We start from the raw sequence: 24,765 nt of genomic DNA, 5'->3' as shown, positions 1-24,765 counted from the left end.
CACATTTAACTGGGAGTGGGGCCGTCCACACTGTTTTATCCATTGTAGGCACCGCTCACGTTGTGTTTTCGGCTTTGGGAATGGAAAGAACACAACTCCTCCAGACAATCTCTCGGGGTATCTAGTGTCCGATTTACAAACGCCGTGGGCGCACCGCTTCACCATCTTGCTTGGAGTCAATGTTTGTCGGACCTGCTCATATAGTAACGGTTGCTATGATGTGTGATTGGACAATGGCCATTTTGGGGGAGGGGCCGGCGAGAGGTCAATTATTGGATCTGACAGCAGCTGCATCACAAACCACAAGTAAATGATTTAATGGTTTGTATGTAGATGACCGTTTTAGATAATGTTTTCAAAACGCATACTCGCTTGCAATAGGCTCTATGCACGAACGCTGCTGACGTATTTCTGGTAGAATCTCAGCCAGCGTCTTTACTTCCGCATTGCGCGTTCTATAGCGAAGTGTACTAGCTGCAAAACTTTTAATAAATTTCATTTGACAGCGATTTATAATTTAAGTATTATATATAGTATTTTATACTACAGGGCCGTTGAATGCTTGAATCTGATTGGTTGACGAACGTTCTAAGGTGTGCATTATTTTCAGGGAAACGCACGGCTAAAGTAGTTCCAGGCAGGTCTTGACCGCATTACAGTTCCATATCACTTCGCGTAGTCAACTGTAATAACGGAAAATCGGATACAAATCATAACAAGAAAAAGCATTTCGCCCCATGCGCTTGATCAACAATTTTCAATGTCTAGCTTCACAATCAATAGAAACATGCAGTTTAATTTGAATAAATAAACTATAAAGTCCTATCTATAATCAATAGAAAATTAAACTGAATATAGGCTAAATAAATGGATAGTCCTGCAGCACGGATTTTTATTGCAGATAATTTAACAAATAAATAATTATTGATAGGCCTACTTGTTAAAAGGGCTTTGGGTTTCATTTATTTGGCTAGTCTACTGTCATCTGTCAATAATAGAAAGAAAAAAAGAATTAACGAATTCATTAAAACGAATTGAATTAATTAATAAATAATAATATTGACGCACATGCTTTTCTGTCTCATTATTGCAACATCTCTCTCTAATAACTGCATTAATAACTGCATAAAGCCGGGAACACACTTTAAGGCCGGTTATGAATGTAATTTGATACTTATATGACTGATCATGCCCAAACGCGTGTTCAGCGCGTTCAGTCTGTTCAAAGTCGGTGTTTAAAATCTGCTGCAGTCGATGAAAACAGTCAGAGAATGTGTCAGCTAGTCGTGTGTCCCCAGCATTAGTGGCTCAAACCTCCGTTACTAACTCTACCTAACCCTAACCCTAACTCAGCATTAGTCTGCTATCAGCGGCTCAAACCTCCGTTACTAACTCTGAAATGACGTTTTGGAATTAGCAACGGAGGCATGGGATTAGATGCGTAAGAAATTAGTCCTACATACAAGAGCGTTTTAATGACAAAAACTTTACAAACGTCTTGAAATACATAATCTGAACAGTGTTTCGAGGTGTGGTAACTGTAGTATAAGCGGAATAATTGACTTCAGGCCGTTGAATTATTAGAAAAATAATGCACACCCGAGGTGTAACGGCCACTCCGCTTCGCGTCGTGACCGCATTACCACCTCGGGTGTGCATTATTTTTCTAATAATTCAACGGCCTGTCGTCAATTATTCCTTACATATAGTTAAACAATGTAGTGATGGCTTCCAGAAAGTTTAAATATTAACGGCGGGAAGACAGTAGTTCAGCTGAACATTGTTGTGTCCCATTATGTGAGGCCTCCTCAAAGTTTAACTCTATACTGAGTTTCCACACTTTTCCTGTGGACGAAGAAACACGTAGAGAGTGGATTCACAACATTCAACGTGAGAGATTTAACATCACAACTCATACGAAGGTCTGCAGTCGTCACTGGCTGAGACAAAACACGGAAGCAATCGTGCATAGAGCAGTCAACTGGAAAAAGAGCGGATGACGTAAGAGGTCACGTGACTGATATTCATGAATAGCAAGGGGCTGTTGTTTCATATGCAATAACAGTGGCCGTTGACTGACACGCCTTAAAGCTACACTGTGTAGGATTTTCTCCCATCTAGCGGTGAAATTGTTTATGACTACCAACTGAATATTACTTTCTAGCCCCTCCCATTCCGAGGGCGTTTTAACTCCTACGGTGGCCGTATTATTTCAAATCTTCCGGCAGTCGTGAGTAATCTCCCCCTCGCATTCGTCACGGTGCCACTGAGTGTAAAAACGCGAAAGGCGAAGCTTGAATTTCCAGGTATGTCCCTCTTTGGCACATGTATTTTCAAGATGGAGGCGCAACATGGCTGCCGCCATTCGAGCGGCTCGCTCGTATGTATTCTAAATGGCAGATTCTACGCTTACGAGAATACTTGATTAGTTGGTAGAAGTAATTACACATTAATGAGCACATATCATTTTGAAAGAACAAAGTGTTTTTTGCTAAGAATCAACTTAAAAAATTACACAGTGTAGCTTTAAAGAAAGATATTTAGAGGGTCAGAATGAAAGTTGGATATAATCATAGACAGTAAAATAAAGGATATCATCGTTTTGTATGTGTGTGTGTGCAAAAAAACTTTATTAACATAAGTGAATCCCAAGGAACATTCAAATAATAATAAAAAATCCATGTCATGACGCCTTTAATTGGATGAATCTTATCTTACTGAATCTTATCTTACCTACCTACTACGGTAGTGTATATTATCAGACAATGTTATTTTACAATGTAATATAACAAAATGTTGAACAAATGTTTGTTCATAACTTTTTAGAATGTCAGCCAAAGTTCTGAGAACGTTCCCTGTTGGCTAGCCAGTCAATTGCCATGACAAAACGGCATGACAAACTTCAATTGTTCATTTATTGAATATAGCCCCAGCACTCTATGCACTGCCCACTGTACAGACATGGCACAAACCTTCTTTCTGTTATTTCCTCTATTGTTTCATTCCCATTGTCTGTGATAATCCAGGGCTGAGATAGCAACAGATGCACATGGAAGCTGCCGAACAGAAAGGCTGAAACTCAAGAGAAGTGAGTGGATTTTGGATTCTGTTTTTGTGTACACCGGTAATGTGATGGGTGTTCAAATGTTTCTCTTTCTTTCTCTCCACATCAAGTTATTTCTGTGCCGTCTCTCCGACCAAACTCAATATTCATTTGCAATCTAAATTCCTGGCTTGACGTCTCCTCTGCTGTTTCTTTTATTTCTGTGTATTGTAAGAAAGAATATCTGGATTATGATGAAAATGTCACTGGTTTGTTCATGCCTTTAGCATTGTTTGAGATGTTGGCACATCAATATTTCAACCCACAGGGCTGCGGTGCAGGTGTGGAAAAACCTTTTGTGTGTGTGTGTCTCATTTCTGTTTTTCCAGCATCACTACCTCCACCTCCACCCTATTATGGCAAACAATGACTCGCACCAAACGCTTCCAAAGACTCACAATCCTCAGGGACAGCAAGGCATTGTGGGAGATTTAATCACTGGCTGAGGCTCATGCAGAAGGAGGCAGGTTGTTCTTTTGTGTCAGAACTGAGGCAACTTTGACATTTTGAGAAAGACTGACGTTTAGGACACATTTACATAAGGACAAAGCCCAGAGAACTGAAGAGAATGGTACAGAGATAGACAGAAAATGTTAAATGTCACTTAATTGAGCCGCTCTGTGTGTCTCAAAAGTTTTAATTGTGTTAACCAAATCAAATTCCCAACTGTACATGGACTGTCAGACTGTGATGAATAGCAGAAAGATATTCCACATATATAATGTCTTTACACAAGGGCAAGTGTCACTTCCATTTCTATTCACATTATGCTATTCAAAATTATGCTTGTCACGGCCTTAGTCAGGATAGACAACATTTAATTTTGTGTGAATGAAAACAAAGCTTTGTGGGATGTAGCCTACATAGGCCTACACAATGTTTTTTATTATTTTCGTACTAGGTTATTGGGGCTGTATTTAACAGAAATATTTTAAATTAAATATTAAACTGTTTTAATACACTTTAAAATGTAATTTTTTCCTGTGATGGCAAAGCCGACGTTCAGCATCATTAGCTACTACAGTCTTCAGTGTCACATGATCCTTCAGAAATCATTGTAATATGCAGATTTCCTGCTCAAAAACATTTATTATTATTATTATCAAATTTGAAAAAAGTTGTGCTGCTTAATGATTATCTAAAATACAAAAAATCTTTAAAACACTGCATAAGATGTATCTTTAAAACAAGTGTATTTTGTCTCACTGTGGTATTTTTACTTGTTAAACTTCAAAGTATGTTTAGCTATTCTGCCTGGTTAATAAAATATTATAAATGGACATTACAAAAAAGATTTGATTGCAGTGTTTCAGAACATTGAAAATGTGTCTGTCTAAATGATTTTGGGCCAGATTTAGGCTACTAGCTTGCGCCAGCGCAAACCCTCTTTTGGCGTTAAAAAACTACTGTCAGGATTTACTAAAGCACGCAGTGAAAAATTCGCGCTGAAAAGGCTTGAACAGTTTTTTTTGCAGCTGACCTTATTGCATACATATTTGTAGGAGTTTCCCTTTCCAGACGCAAAATTTATGGAAGGAGAGTATTTAAATTAATCACGCAAGGTGATTTACTAAGCTTTGTCCTAGTCAATTTATTGTTATTTGCACCATTATTTACCACCCCCAAAAAAGCATGTCTTAAACCAGATGCTAATTTGTGCTGCTCTTGGTAGATTGTGTTGGTCATTATAGAAATGATCCGGCTGCGTCTTAGACTAGACGGATTTCAGAAAAATGGCCTTCTATAAGAAGTGAGGAGCATTTATGGGTACAAGTCGGGAACCGGCCTACCTTACATATTTCAAGGGTGCTGAGTCCAAAAAAACTGGTTCCCAAGTGAAATTTTGAGTTTTTGACCTTCTAATTTGCATATTAAAATGGCCGCCAATTTGCCTATCTTGCTCAGTCATTGGACCATTTTCCCCTATTTTTTTTGTAAGTAGGCAATCAAGATGAGGAAATTAAAGGTGCATTAAGCAACTTTTCATGTTAAAAATACCCGTTTCCTAACCCATACATGCTTAAACAATTGCCTGATGGGCTGAATGAGCCCTTCTCTGATCACTGCGATTGCCTCTATAATCCTGTAAAGTAAAATAAATAAGAGGGATTCGGGCCGGAATTTTAGACTGGGCGTGACGTCATGCGCGTTCACGGCACGCTCACCTGGCTGTTATTCGCCGCCATTCTCCGTAGAAGATGGATTCTAAGAGACCGGCTTGTAGTTCATTTCAAACACCAACGCAAACTCCACGTAAGATAAAAAAAAGAAAACTTTTGTCCGTGAGCGTGCACACTTCTGGCTGCAGTTTCGCTTGCCGCCAGAGGGGGCATAGTTCTGCAAAAACTCAGAGACTTGCGCAATGCACCTTTAAGTTTCTAGATCGATAGTCAAGGGTCAGAGCAAAGATATAATGGAGGCTCACTGCCTTTTTTATGTATATATATATATATGCAAAATACCAACTTTTAAGGTGAAATTAAGCATTATTTGTGTCATTTTTTAAGGCCGACATACATATTCAATCAATATCACTCTTAAATGTTCCCAGTGTATATATGATATGTGATGTATTCCATATTACATAATAACTAAGAAAAACACCATTGCAAGTTGTCTGATATTTTATTTTTTTATGCAAATTAAGCATTTGTTCTCTAAATTCTAAGATGGGAAAAACCCAGGTGAATAGGGAAAAATATTCAAAAAGAGACCACCATGAAACTTCCCAAGTTGAATATTTAGATCAGGACATAGCATGGTCAGTCCCATCTCTGAGGACCCTTTGCCTGAGGTGAATGTAACAGCAAAGAGGATCATAACAGTTTCACACGCTTTGGTAAATTTCCTGTTTTTTTATTTTTTTTTAGACAATGTCAATATTCCTTAGTTATTGATTGAACTTCTTACCCTATTTATCCAAAAGTGCAGCTCACCAGAAAAGCTAGTAGTACACGAAAGTAGTCTGCACATGAACGACTGGGCAGAACATACATATCACTTAAACTGATATCAGTTTAGCCTGCAAGGCGGGAACTTCCAGGTTATAAAATCTCACGAATGTAGAGGGGGAGGCCCAGCCTGCCACCATTACAAATGTTGTGAATAGAAATCCCGCTGGACCAAGCCCACGATGAGGCTATGCCTCTAGTGGAATGGGCTCTGATGCCCAAAGGGCACTGCAGGTGTTTGGACGCATAAGCTGCTGCAATAGCGTCCACTATCCATCTGGACAGGCTCTGTTTCGAGGTGGCGAGACCCCTGGTGCACCCACCAAACGAAACAAAGAGCTGGAGCTGCTCAGATTGCCTAAAGGCGGCGGAGCGTGTGATGTAAACTCTCAGCGCCCTGACGGGGCATAAGAGGTTATCACTGTCCTCACTATCGGATGCTGGCAGTGCTGACAGGGAGATGATCTGCGCCCTAAAGGGAGTGCCAATCGCTTTGGGGACGTACCCGTGTCTCGGTTTGAGGATGACTTTGGAGTCATTTGGTCCGAATTCGAGACATGCGGGGCTAACAGACAGTGCATGTAGATCCCCCACGCGTTTTACTGACGACAGACCTGTCAGAAAACGGTTTTGAGCGAAAGGTATTTCAGATCCACAGATTCTTGCGGTTCAAAGGGAAACGCTTTCAGGGCCTCTAGGACCAGAGAAAGATCCCAAATAGGAACTGAGGGGGACCGCGGGGGGTTCACCATCCTGGCTCCTCTAAGGAAGCGAATGATAAGCTCGCTCCTTCCTATTGCGCAAATAGCCGCCACATACACTTTGAGCGTGGAGGGGGACCCGCACTTGTTCAACAGCTCTTGTAGGAAGGAGAGCACCCATGAAACCCCACGTGTGTGTGGATCCAGGCTCTTAGTAGCGCACCATTTGGAGAACACTGACCATTTAGACGCATAGAGCCTTCACGTGGAAGGAGCTCTAGACTGCGTGATCGTGTTTACGACCCCTTCTGGCAAATCAACGGGTATCCGTTAATTATCCAGGCATGGATGCTTGATAGAGAAGATCTTTCCTCACTGGGATCGGCCATGGGGCTGAGTGCGACAGCCTAACTAGCTCTGGGTACCAGATTTGGTTCTCCCATCACGGGGCTATGAGGAGCACTGAGTGGCGCGTTTCCCTGATCCTCTTGATTACCTGTTACCTGTGGTAACAGCGAGATCGGAGGGAAAGCATACAGCGGGCGGCTGGGCCAGGTTTGGGCCAGCACGTCCTCGCTCTTTGAGAAAAACGTCGGGCAGTGAGCGTTGTCTTTTGACCCAAAAAGGTTGACTTCCGCCCTGCCAAACAGGTGCCACAGTAGCTGGACTGTCCGGGGGTGCAGGAACCATTCTCCCGGGGGAATGTTGTCTCTGGACAGTCTGTGTGGACCGACATTCAGGTGGCCTGGCACGTGCACGGCTCCCAGATTCCTGGATCTGACACCACCCTGTCGGTTCACGTAGGACACCATGGACATGTTGTCTGAGCGGACTAGCACATGGTGGTCCCGTATATGTGGGAGGAAGCGCTTGAGCGCGTTCTCGATCACTATTATCTCCAAACAGTTTATGTGGAGGCATTTCTCCTGGTCTGATCACAGACCAAAGACCGGTTTGCCCTCGAAAAGAGCGCCCCAACCTAAGTTGGATGCTTCCGTTGAGATAACTTTTCGGTGCGAGACGGCTCCCATTGTCACTCCCCGCTGCAGTCGAATGCCGCCGGACGCCCAGGCTCGGTGAGGCACTCGAGCGTTCAACCAGCGTTGTAGTGGGCGCATACGCAGTAGACCCAGCTGAAGCACTGCTGCAGCTGATGCCATACAACCCAGCATCCTCTGAAATATTTTTAGAGGTGCGGCGCTGCCAAACTGGAAAGACGCGGCCAGGCGTCGGATAGTGTCGACAGCCGGGCCGTCATTGCCACAGAGTCCAGTTCCAAACCCAGAAAAGAGGTTGACTGACTGGGCAGTAATGAGCTTTTGGTCCAGTTGACCGTGAGACCCAGGCTTTGCAGGTGGCTGAGAAGCACTGTTCTGTGAGAGATAAGTTCTTCCTCTGACTGTGCTAGAATCAGCCAATCGTCCAAATAGTTCAAAATCCGCATGCCCTGACCTCTCAGGGGAGCGAAAGCCGTGTCCATGCACTTCGTGAATGTACAGGGTGCTAAAGACAGGCCGAACGGCAGAACGGTGTACTGATATACCTGACCGTTGAAGGCGAATCTCAAGAATGGCCTGTGACAGGGTATTATCTGAATCTGAAAGTAAGCGTCTTTCAGATCGAGGGGAAATAAACCAGTCCCTCGGGCGAATCTGCGCGAGGATCTGTCTGGTTGTGAGCATTTTGAACGGTCTTTTCATAAGAGCTTTGTTCAAATATCTCAGATCTAAAATCGTTCTGAGAGCTCCATCCTTCTTGGGCACGAGGAAGTAACCGCTGTAAAAGCCTGACTCACTCAGAGAAGGGTGTACCGGTTCTATGGCCCATTTGCACAGAAGTTTCGCTATTCCTGCACAAAGTAGGTGTGCTACTTCCCCATTCACTCTCGTCTCGGTTCGCGTTCGAAAGCGCGGGGGACGGTGAGCGAACTGCAATGAATAGCCCTCTCTTACTGTGCTCAGCACCCATTCTGACGCACCTGGAATAGCTTCCCACACTTTCGCATGTACGGCTAGGGGCAGAATGGCCTCCGGGCTCCGATTGCCGCATTCTGCGGGCTCGAGAACCTGATTCGGAGGCGCGGGCGCAATGTGTGCACTCTCGGTGCTTGAATACGGCGGCTCGCAGACAGCGATGGTTGGCTGTTTTACGCACGATGTCCCGGAGGAAGTTACAAGGTGTTTTTTTCCCTATTCACCTGGGTTTTTCCCCGTCTTAGAATTTAGAGGACAAATGCTTAATTTGCATAAAAAAAATTAATCTCAGACAACTTGCAATGGTGTTTTTCATAGTTATTATGTAATATGGAATACATCACATATCATATATACACTGGGAACATTTAAGAGTGATATTGATTGAATATGTATGTCGGCCTTAAAAAAATGACACAAATAATGCTTAATTTCACCTTAAAAGTTGGTATTTTGCATATATATATACATAAAAAAGGCAGTGAGCCTCCGTTATATCTTTGCTCTGACCCTTGACTATCGATCTAGAAACTTAATTTCCTCATCTTGATTGCCTACTTACAAAAAAAAATAGGGGAAAATGGTCCAACGACTGAGCAAGATAGGCAATTTGGCGGCCATTTTGATATGCAAATTAGAAGGTCAAAAACTCACAATTTCACTTGGGAACCAGTTTTTTTGGATTCAGCACCCTTGAAATATGTAAAGTTGGCCGGTTCCCGGCTTGTACCCATAAATGCTCCTCACTTTCACTTTTTGGGTACATCCCATCTAGACTATCTGTGTTTTTTTATTCATGCGTCATCAGTGGATCACGTGAAGAACTTTCCACTCCCATCAGCGCTGTTTTGGAATTTAGCTCTCATGCTAATTTCTATCGTTTAGTAAATCTGGCCCTTGTCTGTAAAACTTAGGGCTGACCTAAGATGTTAAGACTGTCCCAGACAGCAAAATAGAGTTGGCCCAGATCCGGGCCACATCTGGTACATGTGGATTCCATGCGTACCAAATGTGGGCCGAATCTGGGCCGGCACTATGTTGCTGTCTGGGGTAATTTGACATCTAACTTGACTAAGATCCAATGCTTATACTTTAAACTGACATTTTTCACCTGGTAGATTATAAAATGAGTTAAAAAATAATAATTTAATAGACACTTACACTGATGGAAAGACCCAAGCCATAGTAGAGCACGATTTTCTTGTTTCAAATAAAGATCACGATACTCCCACGATTCTGAACAGACAAGAGACAACTAAACAAAATAATAATATAGGCTACTTGAGGTTCTGATAAAATGTTAACTGCTGCAGTCTATTTAAAATGTTTAATTAATTTGAATTAATTATTTGAAAAAATCGTGGTCATTTAGGAGTGAGATCGCATGATTGTATGAATCGAGATTGCGATCTTTTAGCGATTAATCGTGCAGCTCTAAGCTATAGGTATCAGTATAGACTTGGGATAGTAAGCAGAGCGCCCAGAGCACCATAGCAACCACTTAGCAACACCCCATAAGCCACTCAGAACACCTTAGCAACTGCATAGCAATGCCTTGGTAACCACCCACCCACTCCTGGCATTGTGAGTTATAGGTCATGACCATGATTTTGCCAACATAATTTGTTGATTCTGGAACAACATTCCTGACAAAAAAATGTTGTCCTATCCCTATCCCTACCCCTAAACCTTCCCAAAACGTCTCCCTAATACAGAGGGAAATAACACTGATGTAGAAGCACCTAACCCGGGTTTAAGCTGAAACTTGATATAAACTGTAAACTTGTCCCTCAAATCCGACTGGATTGAATGGAATTTAATGGAATGTTGCTCCAGGATCAACAAAGATGTTGATCCAAGAAGCTACGTTCACCGTGAGTTAAAGTAGCTCAGTTCTTATATTAAAACAATTTAAGTCCATAATTTGATCTCAGTCATGTTTAAATACATCACGCACAGGTTAAAAAAGTTGATTATATCCCATGGTGGCCTACTTTGTATTTCTGCTTGACTAAGAACGCTGCGTTTAAGCAATTCTTAAGATCAGATCTTAAACCCTATTAGACTGAACAACGCTAGATGAAAGACAAAAGCTCTGTCTCCTTTCCATTTATCCCACAAAAGGGTTAAGGTTGTACTTTCAGCCTTATGAAAGTGACAGGCCACATTTCATTATTTTATGGACGCTGACTGCCCCTCATTGACTCACAATGGAAAGGATATAATTTTGCAGATGTTGGTGAAAAAGCTCAAATGTCAGCCTCTTTTCAAACTGCCAGACCTGCCTTAGCCCAGGGATGAATAATGGATCAGTCACCTTTGTCTACTGCTGAATATTCTTACATAAATACAAAGACTCATAAAACGCATAAAAGAGCATCTAATTCATCTTTTAACGCACAGATCAAACGCTGTGATAACTCAGCATAGAGTCCGCTTTTCTTAACGACAGACAGGTGAATGAAGAACACCTTTGTGCTCGCTCCTATCTCTTGTGTCTGGAACAAACGTCTGATTTACCCCTGACTGCAGTCTTTCGTGTTTCGCCTGGTTTTTGTTAACCCTTCCACAGAAGTGAAAGGCTAAAGAGAGTCCGGTTTGCGCACACATGGGGTTTTGGGCAGTACTGGGGTAAGATGGCCTCCTATAACAACTAAATTAGCAAATGTTTCTATTTCCAGTCCCTCCAGAAAAACGCGGAGTTTTTTTGTGATTGTTGCGGGCAAAAATCCTTGATTATGCGGCAAGATTTCTTAAAAAATGCGATGGAATATGCGGGATATTTATGCAATTTTATGCGATGAAATTGCGGGAACTTGCAAAAATTGCGGGAACTTGCAAAAATTGCGGGAACTTGCAAAAACTGCAGTTTGATGAAAAAGAGAAAAAAAAGTGATTGCCCAACACCAATTACATTAATAGTGTAATAAATTCTTCATTTTAGTTTGAATGGGAAAGACGAGGTGTAGGCTATTCACCCTGCTTAGGGGGATGCGATCAAAGCCTGGAGTGGAGCAAAAGCATGTTCCTCTCTCCACTCTAAGCGTTCTTTTATCACTCCGCTCATGATCCACTCCGGGTTTTCCAGTCCCGCTCACGGAAAAACTGCTCCATGTTCACTCATTTTTAAGAAAGTTACAGAAAACAACTTCTACAAACAATTTTAATTTGCCAACATTTGATAATAATAAATAAAAGTGCATGACGTGCAAATCAGATAACAATCAAGTGCAATATAAACATGTTTTGTCAGGGCATCACTCCCGAACCAGCATCAACACTCCATTTTCAACATCTGCTTAACTTACTCCTTCACACCACAGACACGTCTTTTTGCCTTCTGTGTCTGACGTGATTTAACTTCTCCCCAGTTGTTCCATGAAAACCTGCAAAGCACGGCCTGCGGTGTAAGATACGACCGGATTTTTGTGAAATAGGCCTATCGCGGGGTTTGCAGCTTTTCAATGATGTCGCGTAATTACGTCACTTCACAACGTTCCCATGGCAACAGGGGAAATGGCTGCGCTTGTGTGAAGTAAACCCAACATTTGTCAACTTTCTGCTAAGATATATATGTGACTTTTTGCAACGAAAATGCGGGGATTATGAAATCATGCAAGCCCGCATATTTTGCACGCGGAAATCTGCAATTTATGCGGCAAAAGTGCGGCGTATTTAAAAAAATGCGCCCCCCGCATAAATATGCGGACTTTGGCTGATTATGCATGGAATCATGCGATCGCATAATCGCGTTTTTCTGGAGGGACTGTATTTCCTATAATAACACATTGGCTGATGCATCATCATCCTGCACACGCCAAACTTATATCTAAATGTGTTACAATTTAGAGGTAAATGCACATTGATCTTAAGGGGGGAATCTTACCCCATGATACCCTACATCAAAAGAGTATTATGTCCGAATACATAGTATTCGAAAAACAGTGGGCGAAAAGTTCCCGGATGACCTCCGCCGAGATTCTTAAGTGTGCATTCGATGGACACTTTACTCTCCTATGAGGCCACAGGAGAGGATTTATGAATGGCAGTGAAGCGACGCAACTGACGCTAGTAGGTCATGTGACAGTAACAACATGGCTGAAGTAGTACGTCCGAATTTCATTGATACAACCCATGTTCATTAGCCTGGAAATCCAGACCCAAATCTGAAAGATTAAGGGTCTGGCATCGAGTAATGAAAATCGCCCAACTCGAGGGGAAGCACCATAGCCTGGCAAGCCAGACCTACATCAAGATGTTAGGGCTGGCAACTCACCATTGGCACGGCTCAATCCGAGGGGCGGGATAAACGGTTGTCTCTCAAAATCCCTCTGCATGCAATAGGATAGCGCTACAACCAATCAGAGCAACCAATCAGTCCCATGCGTTTCCCCACCAGCGGAGCTAGTTGGTATATTAAACTTTTGCCGTATCCAGTCGGCAAAACTCCAAAAACATCTTCCTTTTTTAAAAAATTACTTAAGTACCGTTCTTTGCTCTTTTTCTCAAAGAAAAGCTTAACTCCAAGTCCTCCAGAGTCGCGGCCAAAGCCGATTCGAAAGACTGCTGTTCGCCAGCAGCAGCAGCCATTCTTTGTTTTCAAGTAGCAGGGAACCGTCTCAACTCTGTGGTCATTATGTTAAGCCCGCCCCGCCTACTCTATACATGATGTGATTGGCCTGACTAGAGTTTGGTTTTTCCAGCTCGAAAGTCAACGGAGAGTTGCTAAACTACACTGGCTGCAAAATAAATTTTGCTGCAGCTAGGGTGCGTCTAGATTAGGCTAGCAGCACCAAGCATGCATTTGAAAATCTCACTGCACGCAATTGGATAACACTACGACCAATCACTGTCGTGATTGCGCTGTCACTATCGCTGTCGTCATCTGTTTAGCTCGCCTCTGGCCCGCCTATATCAGATACACCGATGTGATTGGTGCAGCTCGGCTACAAGGGCATAGTTAATGAGCATCATTACTCAATGCCAGAGTAACTTAAAATTAAAATTGTGCTCTCATGAGAAATCTGGATTTCCAGGGTACATGTTCATACTATATAGAGAAAACAAAGCGAAGTAAAATCAAATTCAAATGTAGAAGCTACTCAGACAGTACGCGATTTCGGACGCAGAGTAAGCTGATTCTGCGTTTGCTCCACGTCTTAACAGTAATTACGAGATGGCAACCCGTGACGTCATGTCCTCAGACTTGGATTTATGCAGTCAGGTGGTACAAGTCAGAGCTCTGCAAGTTGTTTGTGTTCATTATTATTGTAATGTTTTGTGCTTTGAGACACCAGTAGTTTAACGTTTAACAGACTGTGCACGACCTGCATTCATGTGTTTTGAAGAAGGCATGGCTTTGGAAACACTCTGAAGGGAGGGTGGGATCTTATGCTTTTGAAGCTAACTAGCTATTACTAGCCTCTCCGAAATTACCTAATACCAACCATACCTTTAAATGCATTAACTAATGTAAGTAATAGGATCTTATTATAAAGTGTTATCGAACCTTTAACATGAAACCTTTCCATTGCACAAAATGTTATTTACTGAAAAAAACTGTTCACTAAATGGTTATTTAGGGAACCCCGCATGATTCTTCAACGCCATTGGTTCAGTCTTTCCAAAACCACCAAGGTTTATTTGTCAGTGGACCTTCTACACTCTCCATAGCCAGACAGCTTAACCCACCAGCTCCATTATAAACCTATTGCCCAACGCCAAACTCTTGCTCTCTGCTCTGGACCTGGAAAGCAATCATTTCAAAATGACATGTTCTGTGGGACTGCAAGACACCTTATCTCGTCACTCTGAACAAACTGCCATTCATTCTCTGTACTTGTGCTTTACAATATTGAAATATATAAATAAAACAGAGAAAGAAAGAAGAGCAGCTAGGGCACATCGCATACATCGGCTGCTCTCTTTCATATGGTTATTGTGCAAAATAGCTGTGCAATATTTTTTTGTCAATGGTTTACTCTAAAAGCTTTTCCCTCTGTCAGTATGAAAGGAAAGCAATAAAGGTCTTTCAATGGGCATGAATAAAACCAGGGAGAACAGAGGGGAGCCGCTGGGGGTTTGGCCGAAGGGCTTCTATTCTTTAGCTGGTAATCAAATTGAAGCTGAAATGAAATGGAGGTTTCTTATGAAAATAGCCTTTGTTGACTGGAAAGCTGGTAATTCATAAACAATACATAAGGCTTTTGTGAGCATAATAACATATTCATGCTCTCAGAGAAAGGAAAGGAACAGGAGAGAGAGAGAGAGAACGGGAGGCAGTGTGGCAGTGAATAAAGGGCTACAGGGGTTTGGCTTGTGCGTCTCAACAGTGAGCAATAACTGATGTTACTCTGTGTCACCTCTCATTTCTCTCTCTCTCTCTCATTCTGCCTCTCACTGTCATTTTCTCTCGGTCACAATCTTTCTCTCCATAACTCCCTCGTCACTGGCTTGTGGTGTTTGACAGGAATGCCAGAGTAGTGGGTCTTCAGAAGTAGTGAGTTGAACAGGCAGCATGTGCTTCGGATGAATTACCTGCAGAGGAGCTCAGTGATGGACTGGACACGCAACTCTCAGCGTGGAGCAACAGAAGCTTGAAATGGAAGTGGTTTTCATACAAACAAACAGGATGACTTTTGAGTGAACATGGACATCGGATGTTTTCGCTGGAATGAAGGGGAATTTTTGTGGGATAATGTTTCCAAACTGGACACTTTACTTCTCAGATGTGAAAATGTGAAAGTTTCTACTGTTTTATCTCTGTTGAGACCAATGGTGAGTAGGAACTGATTTTGACAGCTGTTCACGTGTCTATGAACTTTATGAGAAATTCTGTCTGACAACACAATCAATTTCACGGCGGAAGCAATTAACTTTTAACAGTATTGCAAAAACGAATTGATCTTTCTTAATGCTACTGTGATATAATGTCTAAAACTGCTTCGGCTTGTTCTTTCCTTAACCCTGTTGGGTGCTTGAAAAAGTCATGCTGAGGAAGTTCAGTGGCTAGTTTAGCAGTTCAATCTGTCTGATTCACTTCCCTGCACTGTTCCTCCTGATGCCTCATTGACATACTTGCATGTACAGCTCTGTGATTTACATTTTAGTCCTTACACATTCATATTCTATTTGCATTTCAGGTATGACACCTAGCAGTATCAGTTTTGCATGCATATTTTATTTGAATGAAATTATATGCCTGATTCTAATGACATGCTCTGGTGATATTGATAGCTTAATATTGTCAGATTGGATGCTTATTGGATGTCATTGCTGTATTAATGACTGTTACAAGTAGCATTCCCTTTTTCTATTTCTGGTTTTCTTATTAAATTTTCCCCAGATTTTATTTTAACGCTAAGATCTAAATATTGTATTATAAAAAACAAACAAATTCTGTACAATAATTATTTTTAAGTTGGGTTATTTAAAAATCTTGTGTGTAATGTTGTCTCCATCAGTAAAACATCGCACATGAATGTTGGACAGAATCCTGCACTTGATCTCTCTAAAATAAGCTTTCTTATCTAGAGTCCTCTGCATCATATAACAGTCCTCGATGAGCAAAGGCACATGTCTGTATATAGAGGTAAATGACTCAAAGTGAGTGTTTTGGGAGTCAGATTGAGAGAAAACCACCCCTATAAACAAGTGTGACATGGGAATGCATCAATCTGCTTTATGATGAATATTGCTTCTTCTGTCAATGGAAATATATGCAGCTGAGTTTCCATCATAGCTTTGGTAATAGACTCTCTAAGCCTTTCAGGAGATAAAAAGTGTTGGTTTCTAGACTGGTCTGTCTGATCATATGTTTTCTTTTTATTATAGGATCAGTGTCAGGACTCAGGAAGTTCAAGGGATGACTGCCTGAGGAAAACAGAATTAGAGAGAGAGAGAAAGAGAAACAGTGAGAGTGGGGAATGAAAGAGTAGAATGGGGGAAATTAGACTGTGATTAGAGAAGTAATCTTTTCACTTGTCCCAGAGAGAACAGAGAAAATGCATTTGTGAAACTGTGAGAGAGAGGGTGCAGGCTGTAAGAAGTGTTTGTATTTGTATTTTAGAGTAATGTTAGCAATAAACAGAGCATCACATTCTTCAGTGAATTCTCTACACCAAAGATACTGCATCATTCATCTGATGTCACCTACTGCATTCCAGGGAAGTGATCAGATGGTTGTTGGGTTGTTTATATAATCAATCAATCGATCCACATGTTGTGCTCTTTAATGTAGAGCATGTAGAGCATTCACGCTCGTCATGCAGACACTTGCTCTTCGTGGGGAAAAAATTGTTTAGGAATATGGCACTAGTTCTGTACAGTAGCCTATGTTACGTATGCAAGGAAATGTAGTTTCTAGTCATGTTGAAACATCAAGACGGAACTAATAGAGAAGAATCACCAGAATTAATTTCATGTCATTAACTTAACTTCTAAATGGAACTTGCCAAGTTTTCAAAAGTTAACTCTGAAAGAGGCATTAAAACATTTGACTGATGCTTACTTAAAAATAAATAAATTTTTATTTGAGATAATGAAAATATTACAAATATTTGTTATTTGAAGATAGTCAGGTGGATTTGATGCATCAAATGATGCAACCACACCAGAATGATATAATTTAAAGTAATTAATTTAGCTTCTAAATTGACCTTGCCAAGTTTAAAAAAAAAAAAAGTATGTGAGATTTGTTGTTAATGTATTAAATGTAAAGATAAGGTTGAAATGTTTCAAACCCTCTTGGACTGTAAGCATTTAACTCAAGTGAAAGACCAGAAGATGGCAGTATCCTCCATGCCTTGCTCCAGTGTCAGGATGGAATTAGGAGAAACATTTAAAAGAGACTGGATCCACTTGAGGCCTTCTTTTTATATTTTAATTGGAAATCATAAATATGTAATAATTGATTTAATCAAACAAACAAACAAAAATGTATATATATACACTCACAGGCCACTATATGTACACCTTGCAAGTACTGGGTTAGACCCCCTTTTGTCTGCAGAACTGCCTTAATTGTTAGTGGCATAGATTCAACAAGGTGCTGGAAACATTTCTCACGAGATTTTGGTCCATGTTGGCATGATTCCATCATGCAGTTGCTGCAAATTTGTCAGCTGCACATCCATGATGTGAATCTCCCATTCACATCCCAAAGCTGCTCTATTGGATTGAGATCTGGTGACTGTGGAGGCCATTTGAGTTTAGTGAACTCATTGTCATGTTTGAGATGATTTGAACTTTGTGACATGGTGCGTGATCCTGCTGGAAGTAGCCATCAGAAGATGGGAACACTGTGGTCATAAAGGGATGGACATGGTCAGCAACAATACTCAAGTAAGGTGTGGCAATGCTCATTCGGTACTTAGAATCCCAAAGTGTGCCAAGTAAAATATCTGCCACACCATTACACCACCAGCAGCCTGAACCATTGATACAAGGCAGGATGGATCCATGCTTTCATGTTATTTATGCCAAATTCTGACCCAACCATCTGTATGTCGCAGCAGATATTGAGACTCATCAGACCAGGCAACGTTTTTTCCAATCTTCTATTGTCCAATTTTAGTGAGCCTGTGAAAACTGTGAATTGTAGCCTCAGTTTTCTGTTCTTATCTGACAGGAGCGTCACAAGTGTGTTCTTCTGCTGCTGTAGTCCGTCTGCTTCAAGGTTTCGACGTTTTGTGCATTCAGAGAAGCTCTTCTGCAGACCTTGGTTGTAACAGGTGGTTTCTGTTGCCTTTCTATCAGCTTGAATTAGTCTGGCCATTCTCATCTGACCTCTGGCGTCAACAAGGCGTTGTTGCCCACAGACCTGGATCATTTCTCTTTTTCTGACTATTCTCCCTAGAGATGGTTGTGCGTGAAAATCCCATCAGATCACCAGTTTCTGAAATTCTCAGACCAGCATTTGATATACATATCAAATGTGAAGTGATGCTGTTTTCAGAGCGAAAGAAAACAAAAATTTCACATTCGTGAGCAAGCAAAAATGAAGCCCAATAGATCAACCGATCAAATCAAGAATGACCTTAAAATATCAGAACTGCATGTCATATTAAGACGAACGGTCATATTAAGGTTATGGTATGTTGCCAAAATGTTTCAAAAGTTCAATGGCTGAATTCACTAACCACTAGCACAAGCCAGGGCTAAATGTTTGCCCTGTTGTGAATCAATAATGTCACCGAACCAGAAGAGGGCGCCATAGCTCTGTGTCAGATATTAGGCCTACAGCTGAAAGCCGACAGCAGAACTGTCTCTGAACGCTAATCAATGTCTAATATTTAAAACAAACAATCCCATTAAAACAGATAATACATTACTTTGGTGATGTTAGCGCAGAACTTTTTCATTAAATTGTAAATTTAGGTACCAAGCAAGATAATTGTGCAGTCACATCTATTGCACTTACTCCCATACCTGTCGAGGATTAACATTTTCAGGCATGCGTTACCTCACAAATTTCCTGTTGTTTTTTAAAATGGCGGTTTATTCCGAGTAAAATAACGTCTTTATGTCGAATACTGCTGTTCAACATAATCAACATCAAACATGAATTTTGAACGTTAAAAAAAAAAAAAAAAAAAAAAAAAAAAAACTAACAAGATGGTAGGATAAATAAGGACTAAACTATCACATGGATGTCAGTCTAAATGCTTGACTACTTGTTTTATAACAAAACGTGGAAGGGTCTTCAAATGAATAACTTAAGACTTCACATTTTTTTTAAATGCTATTTTAAAAATTACAGAGGGAACTCGTATAGATTAGAATACCGTGTTGGCCTACAATCTGACATAGCTACTTTGAAAGTAGCTTTATTATATTGTAAATTACCAAGTAAATTGTTCTTCTCAGGGCTGTCTGATGACATCTGTTGTGGTTTTGCATTAATTTTGCAGCTTTAAATAGAGATCATGGTCTCCTCATTGTCACTTCACTTGTAGCCTATTTTTGGTGACATTGTCTGTTTGAAGGAGAACATGTAGGCCTACACCATCAATAACACAATTATCTATTGGGCAGCACCCCTCTATGGGCCCATGCAGACAGTAAACTGAAATAAATAAAATATAACCTCACTGCACAGATTTCAAATGCAATGCTAATAATACCACGACTTACTGCTGCACGCGCTACATGACGTCTATTGTGACTTAAAACAGGAAAAGGAAGCGCGTGCAGCGTTCCGCTGAATGCTATAGAATTGGCCGCCATCAGACGACCTACTATTTTATACATTGTGTGCAAATGCAAGAGCTGTAAACAGATTACTGTAAACAAGTCTCCAACTGGTCTGATACCACCGCTGCCGTCTGGCAGAATCAGACGTTTTTATTACTGCGGGTGAAACACCATGCCTGACACAATGTGACCCTAGCGCATTTGTTTTCGACAGACACTCTGGCTTGAATTGCATGTGCAAAAAAGGTGCTTTCATAGTGGACCGCTGCGGGAGCAAACAGCACAGTACTTTTAGCTCAATTATCCCCGCGGACAGCCGCCTGCCTGATCTATAGATCTAGCACAATTAGCTGATCCGTGTGGGGTTTCCACCGGAAGGGTTAAAAAACGGGCAGGAATGGACAGGCCTACTGAAGTTTAAGTGCCGTCTCTGAGCTGCCTGTGAATTCCTGCACCGTCTCGGCACTTTTCCCTGTTCGGGTTTTGATTGCCTGACAACACGTGGCAGTTAGAAAGGGACAATGGGGAGGAGAATGAAAGAAACTCCTAAAACTGAGATTTGACCAACCACTGAGCCTCTTAAACCATGTCGGAGAAATGGCCGTGACAAAGCATGCCCAAAACTCTACCATCGGTTGCCATGACAGCCGCAGGCACCCGCTCTGCCTTTTCACCCCCCTCCCCCCCCACCATAAAAAAAAAAAAAAACACACTCCAAATTTTTGTGAATGCGAGAGAAACAGGTATGCCAAATGCCTAGTCACTGTTATTCAAACACAACATGTCCTTTTGTTTTCTCTAAGGTCTCCAATATTTCATCACATCACTGAATATAATATAGTAGCCTATAATATATTATTATTCTTAAAATATATTATATTCTATTTAGTTTAGTTTAGGTCTACACTACCGGTCAAAAGTTTGGAATAATTACGTTTTTTAAGTCTCTTCTGCTCAGCAAGGCTGCATTTATTTATTAAAAAATTTTGCTGCCTTAAATTAAGTACAATCAGCTTGGATGATTAAGTCATTTCAACAAGTTAAAGCAATGTAAAAACCTGTTGTCATAACTTGTTGATCATATACATTTATACAGTGTAAAGTAAAAATAGTAATACTGTGAAATATGATTAAAAATTTAAATAGCTGTTTTGTATTTAAATATATATTTTACAATGTAATTTACTTATGATGGCAAAACTGAATTTTCAGCAGTCCTCAGTGTCACACGATCCTTCAGAAATCATTCTAATATGCTGATTTGCTGCTCAAGAAACATTTCTCATTATCGTCAAGGTTGAAAACAGATTCACATTTTTGTGGAAACCGTATTGTATTGCATGTGTATATCTATTTGAAGCAGTGGTATGAAAAAACATTATACTCTTTTAAAGTTAATGCATCTAATTTCTTGCAAACACTTCTCGTTTGAAAGCTAATATTGTTCTTTGCATTAAAGCAAAATGCACATCTTAAAGTAAGACATATGATGCAAAGAAACCTGAAAAAGAGTGTTCATGCAGCTCTTCATGTCTGTCTGATAAAGCGTTCCTCCCTCTGGAGCAGGTGCCGCTTCTCTGGGTTATTTTCCTCTGCCGTGTTATTTAGCTGTCATTGACCGAGGGCAACTTGCCAGCAAACATGACAGAATAAGATCAGCTCGACTTCTTTTAACAGGACGGACTAGATCTGCTACTGAAATCACCAAGAACAATTCTTACTCTTGAGACAGCATAGAGGAAATGAAAAACAGATTAAGTGGCCGATAGTCTTTGTTTAAAAGGGTTAGATTTAATACACAATAACTGTTGAATGTGGCTCTGAAGCCAATCTGTAGTGAGAAAAAATTATACCCCTTGCTCGTCGCAGAATATGACTCAAATGATAAAGTTAAAGGTTGCATTGCTGGTTTAAGCTTGGCATCTAATGCACATTACCTGTGAGTGTGTATTTGTGTGCAACATAGCAGAGAGAAAGAGAGAGAGAGAGAGATGTGTTGTTCAAAGACCCAGTTTTAAACGTCCCTCTTTGAGGAATGTGAGGGGGTTATAAATTCATTGTCTCCTCTGAAAGGCTTGATAACCTATTCACAAACAAGCACTAAAGATTTTGATAGGCTAATGGAAAAAAGGTGGTCGCACACTCCTTTGTAATTGGGCATCATAAATCTGAAGAGGCCTTGGCAGCGATACAAAGCGCTTTTATTTCTGTCTTTCTTTGACCCAAACCCTACACATATATCTCGCTGTATCCTCAATGGCTGATCTGAAGGGCGAGATATACATGTTATGGACAAGACACATGACCAGGGCTCTGTGACATCGATTGCCTTCCACAATACCCCGTCCGTGACTAGGAAATGGGCAGCCTTGGGGCAATAATACTGGCCTCTTTCTTATCAAGATGGCTGGTGTACATGCCTCTGTCAGAGGACATTAACCCTGCCTCTTTCATCCTGACAGTGGTGATTAGCGCGGCAGTCTGATCCTGCCATTGATGTGGCCCAACCTGGGCAATGGGGTCTGAAGAGGAGAGATGGAATAGACTGAGCTGATTATTGGTGGGTCGACGGGACAATCTGCTGACTGCTGAAAGATGCTGTGCGATAGTGTTTCAGGGCCCGGTGTAATTGTACGAATGAGGCATTTTTCGCTTGAGAGCCGTCAATAAGATCGCTCTGAGGCCACATTCACACAGCTGCAGAATACGGGTTGTCAGTCCATGTGTTAGAGTGCAAAGCGGGGTTGTTCACACACAGTTCGCTTACAAGTGAGAGTTACAATCGCTTAAAAGAACTGACACTATTACATTTTCAGGACTCGACTGCCTATTGAACAACTATAGATGTGTAGGTCATGCAGTTTTCAGCCTCAAAGTTCTTAATGCCAAAGTATTAATACACAAAACAGAAGCAGTGAAAAAAAACGAACAAAAAAATAGGCCTAATAATAATAATAATAAAAACAATAACACAATGAAAGTAAAAAAATAACAATTAAAAAATGACTATCAAAATAAAACATCAATGACTGTGTAGGCTACAGACAGACAGGCAGATAGATAGATAGATAGATAGATAGATAGATAGATAGATAGATAGGCTACCAAATCATTAATACACATTGAAGAAGTAAAAAAATGTATAGGCCTTATAATAATAACAACAACAACAACACAATGAAAGTAATAATAAAAACAATTAAAAAAATAAATATATCAATGACTGTGTGGGCTGCGATAGATAGATAGATAGATAGATAGATAGATAGATAGATAGATAGATAGATAGATAGATAGATAGATAGATAGATAGATAGATAGATAAACATTGAGTAAAACTTATTTTGCAGCAAATTAAGCATGTCTCCCCTAACAGTTGCATTTCACCTTTTTCTGCTATTGTAGAAAAATGTATATTGAGGTTTGATACTGAGCGCACGTTATAGCCCTAAGATATAGCCTTGCGTTTCTTCAACACTGAGAAATTACCCAGAGACGGAGATAATTTTGTCACTGTAGTCTCCGTCTTCAGCCACAGGTGCTCCACCAAACAAGGCACTCTACTACACTCAGGTAACACTAAAATATTTTTGAAGCCGCTGTCCGTTAAATAAGTTTCAACGGATGAATTTGCGCAAACGGACTTTAACGACTGTATAGGGTCGATTACCAATGTAATTTGATACTTACGACTGATCATGGCCAAACGCAATGAGTCAGAGACGGGTGCATTAAGTCGGTGTTTAAAATCTGCTGCAGACAGTCGTTGGAAACAGTCTGTAAGTGTGTTCAGTTCAGACTTAAAATGTTTCAGCTAGTCATGTGTGTCCCCGTCTTAATAAGGCCTAGGCTACTTTGTTTAATTTATGATCGTCGCCATCTTTGATATTTATTTCAGTTAGGCTACTGATATTCCCTCGTTGTCGATATTAGAAAAGTGGGTTCACATAATGATCATTATCATTTATTTATTAATATTATAAGGGTTACAGGATTTTTTTTAATGACTTGTTGCTAGCAGAAAAATGCTGGAAGACCTTCATCAGGGGCCACTGAATCAGATGAACAGTTTAGTGTTTTGGCAAAATATTCTCATCTTTCCTATAGTAGCCTGTATCCTTTAGCTGGTTAAAATGTCTGTAGAACTTGGTTTGTGCAAAACCGGAAGGCCCGTCATTCAAAAAGTCTACACATTCCCATCCTTTTTTTTTTTTTTTTGCATGTTTATCTGTTAAATATTTAGGCAAATTGGATTATGCTTTTATCTTCCAATATGAGTCCAGGCTCTATTTAACACATGCACACCACATTTAAATCCATTGCACTGATTTCCCCTCAGTATTGTCAGGGCCTGCCAATGCATCAGTAGTTCTGCAGCACTGGTCTGTTGTTTGGGTGAGTCCTCCTCTTCCTCTTCAATGATTTGTGGTTGTGATCAACAGCCCTCCTGATAAGTGGGTTACACTTGTTTCTAACCCTACCTGAAGAGAGATCGGTGGTAGTTTGTGTAGAGTTTGATAATTGCCGTTGTTAGTCAGAAGTGGTGATTCCAACCATAGAGTGACTCTTAGTGAGGCATTTTTCTGTTATTACAGAGGAGCTCTCGACAGGATTGAACCAATAGACCAGTTTATTTAACTAACCACCAAATATATGTGGGCTATAATGTATTATTAAGTTCCTGTATTATGGCACAGCTTATTTTTCTTTTCTTTTTATTATTTTGCGTTTCATTAGTCTGAGAGAACATGAGGTTTTTCTGAGTGAACTTCTCTTACTTGCATCCAGAGGGCGGCACCATTTTCATCATTATTTAACCATTGGTTCTCCACAAGGACCCGGGG

Source organism: Leuciscus leuciscus (genome assembly GCF_965113295.1).
Source record: "Leuciscus leuciscus genome assembly, chromosome: 3".
NCBI classification, from domain to species: Eukaryota; Metazoa; Chordata; class Actinopteri; order Cypriniformes; family Leuciscidae; genus Leuciscus; species Leuciscus leuciscus.
Note: the sequence above shows the minus strand (reverse complement) of the source record.